This window comes from Lissotriton vulgaris, unplaced genomic scaffold (assembly GCF_964263255.1).
Source record: "Lissotriton vulgaris unplaced genomic scaffold, aLisVul1.2 SCAFFOLD_2020, whole genome shotgun sequence".
Classification (NCBI taxonomy): Eukaryota; Metazoa; Chordata; class Amphibia; order Caudata; family Salamandridae; genus Lissotriton; species Lissotriton vulgaris.
Genome location: NW_028246058.1, coordinates 319113 through 326888, shown reverse-complemented (window position 1 = coordinate 326888; position 7776 = coordinate 319113).

Below are 7776 nucleotides of genomic sequence, written 5' to 3'. Positions count from 1 at the left end.
GATGTTTTTCAATCCGGCTTTAGAAAGGGATGTAGTACAGAAACTGCTATGCTAAATATCACTGACGACATTCATCGCTCCTTAGACAAAGGAGAATCCTCATTACTAATCCTCCTCGACTTATCAGCTGCATTTGATACCGTCCACCACTCCACCCTTCTCAACACTCTCAAAGACCGGTTCGGATTAGATGGCAACGTATTCAAATGGTTCTCCTCATTCCTTTAAAACAGATCACAGCAAATCAAGCTCAGCCACTTTCTCTCTAAACCTTAACCTGTCTCACTCAGCGTCCCTCAAGGATTTATCCTCTCCCCAACCCTATTCAATCTGTTCATGGAACCACTCACCCTCATCCTCAAACAAGCTAATATCAGTTAACACCTCTATGCTGATGACACCCAATTATATTACAAGATCAATTCCCACAAAGATATTCTCCACCTCAATGAGACCTTGACCAGAATTCAAACCTGGTTCCATCGGAACCATCTCAAACTAAACCCAAATAAAACTGAAATCATCCTTTTCTCCACCAAAAACAACTCCCTTCCCATTCAACTCTGGATAAAGGACATCAAAGCTCTTAACTGCCCACTCTCCACCGCTAATTCTGTCAAATCCCTAGGCATCAGTATCGACCAGAATCTAAATCTCATCCCCCCACATTAAAAATGCATCCAAAAGTGCGCTTTCACCCTTCTCCACCTCAAGAAACTTAAACCATTTATTCCAGCAGATGATTTCAAACTTGTTGTCCAATCGCTTGTCCTTTCCAGGATTGACTATGGTAATGCCACTTTGGCTGGCACCCCTAAAATCCATCTTGCACCGATTAAATCTGTCCTCAATCTAGCTGCGAGACTCATCTCTGATTGTAAAAAATTTGATCACATCTCCCTCGTCCTCAAAAATCTCAACTGGCTCCCAATAGAAGGAAGATCCACCTACAAGATTGCCTGCATCACTCACAAAGCTCTTCACCAAAACACCCCTTCTTACCTTACAACAAAACTACACAAAGCTGGTTGCGCCAGGTCCCTGAGGAGCACAAACTCCCTTGTCTTGATCCCACCCAGACTCAAATGTCAAAAGACCCAATCCCGTGCGTTCTCTGGTAACGCTTCAACAATCTGGAACTCTCTCCCTAAGGATCTTCGCTGCAACCCCTCTTACCCTCTCTTCAAAAAGGAACTCAAAGTACTTCTTCTCAACAAATACTGGGGTATCTAATGTTACTTACTCTGAAAACTTCCACTCCTTTCTCTTCCCTTGTCCACTCCTCTTCCCACCCCCTCTCAATCCCTTCATTCTCTCACTCCCCCTCTCTTCACCCCCTCTCTCTCCTAACTTTTAATATTCACTTTCCACTTAATGTTATCTCTCTGTTTCCTTGCCCCCTTAGCCCTGTTGAATGCATTATCATACTGTAACTTTTTTTTCCGCTTAATTCTTAATTTGATCTCATTATGTTCACCATCCTTGTAAAGCGCTCTGATACTCTTGGGTCCAGTAGCGCTATATAAAACCTTTGAAATAAATAAATGAATAAATAAATAAATAAATAAAATTGTATCTGCCCAGGCCACAGTTTTTCAAAAAGGCAGACCAGATTTTGATAGCAGCACTAACTGTCTTGAACCTGGTCCTTTTGTAGTATTCGAAGTCACTACAATTTAGAAAGCAGTTTTCCACCTCTACGCCAAAGACCGCGGCATGGACCTCTGTGGAATTACTAGTAGTCCTCTGGTCTAAGCCACCCCTCCGATCAATCCCTGCATATATTGTAAGGACGCTTTGTTTCTGAAAATAACACTTCTGTTTGTCAATATTCAATGTACTACAAGATGCAGGAAAGTGTGCAGATGAACATCACTAAATAAAATGGTTCTGGGCCCTATTAAATCATGTAACTTTGCAGGCATATTAAGGCGAACAGTCACATCAAATTAATATAAGAATATTGTAATTTGGTAATGTAATATATTAATGTACGTTGTAGCATTCATGTGTAACCAATTATCAGTATTAACTACAGCAATTCCCGCTTGGTGCTGAACTCTTCAGATTTCCATTGTTCATGACGAGCTCAGCTCGTCATAAGCACACGACCAGTGTACTGCATGACGAGCTGAGCTCGTCATGAGCAGGGAAGGGGTTAAATGATGTGTAAACAATTATCGGTGTTAAAGAAACCAGTATGTCCAGTTATGCTTTCTCAATTCCTTCTTCCTAGAGGCCACCACTGCTGCTATCCAGCCGTATTCAGCAGTGCCTCCTGTGACCAGGAATCCTGTATTTAATCAATACCAAAGGTTGTCAATGCTTCTAGCCAACTCCGTTCACTGGTGCCACTCGCACGCCCACCACCCTTGGGCCTGTTATTCTTTTAGCCAGCTCCAGTCAGTAGTGGCCCCTTGGACCTGTATGAAAGCCTACTAGCCAGCTCCTGTTAGTACTGGCCCCTGGGACCTGTTATCATTCTAGCCAACTTGAGTCATTAGTAGCACCTTGGGAATTCTGCAGCTTGTCTGTGTATCTTTGATCTGCAACTCACGGACTCCTCACATTCCTCTCGAGAGAAGATCCTGCCTCCTACTCATTAGTGTTGTTTCAGTAACTGTTTCTATCACATGTTCATGTTTCATTGACTTGTATTAGGAGAAAAGTGTATAAAAATACATTGTGTAGCATTAGCATTATATACTCCAACTTGCTTTAGGGTGGATGCTCTCGTCCATTGCAAAGACAATTGTCACTTGTTAGTTTGCTTGGCCTTTTGCTATTTTTGCATTAAATGTATGATAGATTTGTTTGCCTCCAGGTGTGTTGTGTATTATTTTACATAGCACAAGAGATGCTGAGGAAAATGACAATCCAGTATAAACATTCTTCATATAAATCAACTCACAGTATACTGTTCTGGAGGTTCAGGCCCACAGACATTATCTCTAACTGAACACCCTAGGTTGCCCTCTGATGCGGTGTCCCCGCTATTGGATAAGTCAATATATCCTGAATTTTAGGAGGGTTACCGTATCTAGTGCACTCTGTTAGACAGCGCTCACCTGTGGTAGTAAGATGTTAATAGGCACCTTATCACCTATGCATGGTGCAGGGCTTTGAGTTACAGAGCTCCTCACGCTGTGGAGAAGATTAGGTCACATTTACCCATTTTCCCATATTTGGTCCTGATGAAATGCCAACAGATTGCTCCATGACTATACAAGGCATGAAAAAAGTCGACCTGAAGTACAGACCCCAGCTTACCAGCAGGTCCATAGGTGATCGACACTTTCACACAGTGATAGGGGCCATTAGTTCCTCAGCAGCTTTGTGACGATATTGCCCTCTACTTTCACACAAACATTGTCGACATTGTTTCGGCCCTAGAGCTGCAAAGGGCTTCAATAGCTCCTTCCCCCTCTCAATTTATTCCCCCCCTAGTATCTGATGGACCTTCATATTCGGTCTGTTTGTCTTGTTTTCCCCCCCTTTCCCTACAGGAACTGGATGTCCTTCTGACTAAGACTACATCGGGGTCTCCCCTTGACCCTTGCCCTCTTAAACTTCTTAAACAGTGTAAGGAGACTCTCCTGCCCCCTCTATTGGAGATTATGAACCGGGCAATGCGAGATGGTATCTTTCCCTCTCAGTGGAAGAGAGCGGTGGTCTAACCCCTGCTGAAAAAGCCTACCCTTGATCCAGAGGTTCTTAAAAACTTTCGCCCCATTTCGCTGCTCCCAGCTCCTGCAAAGATGCTGGAAATTCATCTTAACCAGCATCTTGCATCCTTTCTGGAAACCTCTGATCTCCTGGATCATTCGCAGCATGGATTTTGGAGGGGCCATAGCACGGAATCCGCCCTTACCATAGTGCTTGATAACATCTGCACTACTGTAGATAAGGGCACGAGCACCCTCCTCATCCTGTTAGATCTTACGGCTGTGTTTGATACCCTGTCTCCCTTGGTGTTAATATCTCGGCTAAGGGAGATGGGGTGGAGGGGCCAGCCCTTAGTTTGCTGGCCTCCTTCCTTGACCAGAGGGAACAGAGAGTGAAGCTGGGGGAGTTCCTATCTCCATCCAAGCCGGTGCAGTGTGGGGTCCCACAGGGGTCGGCGTTAAGTCCGACCCTGTTTAACATCTATGTGACCCCACTGGCCAGGCTTATTAGATCGTTTGGGATGGAGGTAGTCTCCTACGCCGATGACACCCAGATCTTGCTGTCTCTCGCCCAGTCTGTCAGCTCTTCTGCCTCCAATTTTAGACACTGTATGGAGGCAGTTGCTCAATGGATGATTTACAATTCATTGAGGCTGAATGGCGAGAAGACAGAGATCCTGGTGTTCGGCGGGAAGGACGACATCTGGTCTGTGGAATGGTGGCCCCCATCTCTGGGGACCTGCCCTGTACCCACGCTCTTGGACCGTAACCTGGGGGTCATGATTGACCCGGCCCTTGCGATGGGTCAACAAGTGAACAGGACAATCTCCACTTGTTGGGGCATCATCAAGATTTTCCGGAAGATTAAGCACTATCTGTCCCTGCAAGCCCGGAAGCAAATTGTGGTTGCACTAATAGCCTCTCGTCTTGATTACTGCAATGCCTTATATGCAGGAATAAATAAGTGCTTACTACAGCGACTACAAACTGTGCAGAACGCCGCGGCTAAGTTTGTGCTGGACTTGCCTAGGAGGTCATTTGCCACTGTTGCTAGGAAATCCTTGCACTGGCTTCCGATTGAAGCCAGGCTCTCCTTTAAGGTTCTCTGTCTGGTCTATGGGGCCCTGACCAGGAAAGAGATGGGAGGAATAAAAGATCTGTTGATTCCCTATGCTCCTTCCAGAAACCTCCGTTCCTCCAAGAAGCTTTTTCTATCAGTTCCCCAAGTTCGAAGAGCCAAGTGGGGAGGCAGGGCTTTTTCTAGCCTTGCTCCTAGATGGTGGAATACATTACCCTGTGAAATTAGGTCCCTGCCATCGATGCAAGCCTTTAGAAAGGCCAAGAAGACATGGCTTTTTGCCAAAGCTTACCCTTAGTTTTTAAGATCTGCCTTTTATGATTCTTTTGATAGGCGCCTTGATGCCTTCGGGCTAAGTTGCGCTATATAAGTTTTTATTCATTTCATTTCATTTCAATTTCTCTGCCACTGTTTTTAATCTCAACATGGCCCAGGAAGATCACATTAACTATATTGTGGCAACTGGTCGATAGTTGATCTTATATTCAGACTTCACCAATCTCACATCTTATGACACAACATCCTCTGTCCTACTATGCTCATCCGGCGTACTTAATAAAAGATCTCCGACAAAGTGCCCTCTTGTGGTGCCCGCCAGGCATTGGAGCGCCGGCCTGGTGAGGAGTATAGCCCAATGATGAAGCATGTCGCCATCAGGTGAGTGAACGCAACTTGTCTTAAAAGCACATGCTTCCTAGGGTGTCTGAGTTCAGTTACAGATAATGACTCTGGGACTGAACCTCCGGAACAGTATACTGTGATTTGACTGTTTTATTTTAACAAATGTACATAGCAGATATTGGCCCTTCCTTGTTTCACAAAAATGATCGGATACCTGCCTCAGAGCGCACTTCTTACAGACGAGTATGGGGTTATCATGTTGCTGCTACAAGCGCCTTACCTGTGCCAGTTATCGGGAACGACGCAGGGGCAAACCCGAACCAGCCACATGTGGAGATCAACGACAAATACTGAAGAATTAACAGAGCTTCCAAGCTGGTGACCATTACTTAATTGACCTTGAAAATAAAAGACACGTTCTTAGTATTCTGGTGACTCATGACCATAAAAAACAAAGGTTATACATTCAATATTGTGTCAAATACTGAAAAAATTGAACTGGATGTGCTGAATCGGATGTTGTCCCAGGTCATGTGTGACACCTTCCACCACTATTGCTTTGGGGACTTGTAGTTTTGGTTTTCTCATTAAAAGGATGGTCTCTAAAGTCCCAGTGTTCTAAGCGATGTTGGTCAAAATCAGAGGCCTGATGGAGGATGAAGCATGACATGGCTCTGCTTAGCAGTGAGATGACTGACAGTTTCCCAGCCCTTCCATTTTTTGACCTACAGAGGCTCGTTGGCCATTCATATTTTTTTCCAACGACAAAGAAACTTTTATTGCATCTTGTGTCACTGAAGAGATAAAACCCCTGGGCGTGTTTCATTAACTATTGACAAACATGAACAATCAAGAACATGAGTTTATGGAAAACTATCAAGCACCCAATCAGAATCAGCCGCCCTTCACACTCAGGAATTCTTGAGGCTTTGGCGAGGGTGAATTGCACGTGGTATAAGAGGAACACTACATGACTCAAAGCTCACTTCTCAGGGATGCACTGAAATGCCAGCCTCAATGCACACTTAGCCAGCTCTTCACCTCCTCCTCCTCAAACTGTTGACCAGCTATCAGGGCAAATGAGCCTGCAGCAAAGCATCGCTGGCTTGGTTCCACACCGGACCAAGCAAGGTGGTCAACTCCATACTCCTCCAAGTCAGCAAGCACTCTGGTCGAGCCAGTCCTAACCCCACATGAATGTTCCCCATCACAACTATTTTAATGGTACAAAGCTATGTTTCTGCCAAATGATTGAGTCAAACAGTGAAAGGTGTTACTAGGAAGTGCTGAAAGAGAAATCATGACGTTTTTCAATATTTCTGAGTCTGCCACAGTACACAGGACCATTATTTCGCTACAGCAGCAAATCATGTATGCGCCCTGTAGAAAGCACGTTTGAATGAAACATGGAATGCATTGCAGCCAACAATCTATGCAACATCATAGCAGAGTGCAAGATAACTTGTGTTAATATTCCAGCAGAATGAAATGACATTCCTAATGTGTACGTCATTTTAAAGACAAACCCAGAAAAATGTATGGTCAGTGTTGCTCTTCTGCCAGTTAAAAGACAATCTCCATTAATGTGCCAGGAAATAAAATACTATGAGAAATCCTACTCTATGGCAGGGTGCTGCCTGCCACTATATTGCAGGTTATTTCCAACATAATCTGATTTATACATACATACTGCAGGGTGCTGCCAGCTATCGGGTCTGCACACAGCAGACTGGAGCCACTCAGGAAGGATGTAAGCTCTTCATTTCATCTTAAGTTCTTAGGTTACATTCACAGCCTGGTGGGTCCGGAGAACTTTATCCTCGCTCTAACTACACCGAGCAGATGGACTTAGCCCAACATAGGCTGTGTTGTGTGCTGGGTGATGCCTGGCATCTTATTTTCGTTGGCGGGAGGATGAAGCTCTGATAGGAGCTACTACAAGAAGAGCAGAGAAACAGGACCACAGATCGCCACAGAGCGACAACTGCCCAGAAGTTGAAGAAAGAACTCTTGAACAGGAAACCTCCTAAACCCTGGAAAATGTCCAGGATAAGCAAATGATGATAATGAAATGCAAACTGCAGCATTAAGGTCACACACTACAACACCATTCCATTTAAACTGATGATAACAGCCTACAATAAAAAACGAACCAAAAAGCAACAAAACTAGAAAATGCGTTTCCAAATACTGCAAAAGAGAAACAGTTAATACAAATGAACAATATTAAACTTTGTTGGTACCTTAGTAATGTGCTCACTTCTTGGCTTCACTCCATCTGCAGCGATAACGCTCTGAAAGGAGAAAATACTGCTGTGAGTCTCAGAGTCTTCAGTATTACTGGTCTTAGTCACGAAGACTGTGGTATCGGAATATAACTTTCTCTTATTTGGCTTTATAGTTCCACCAGTC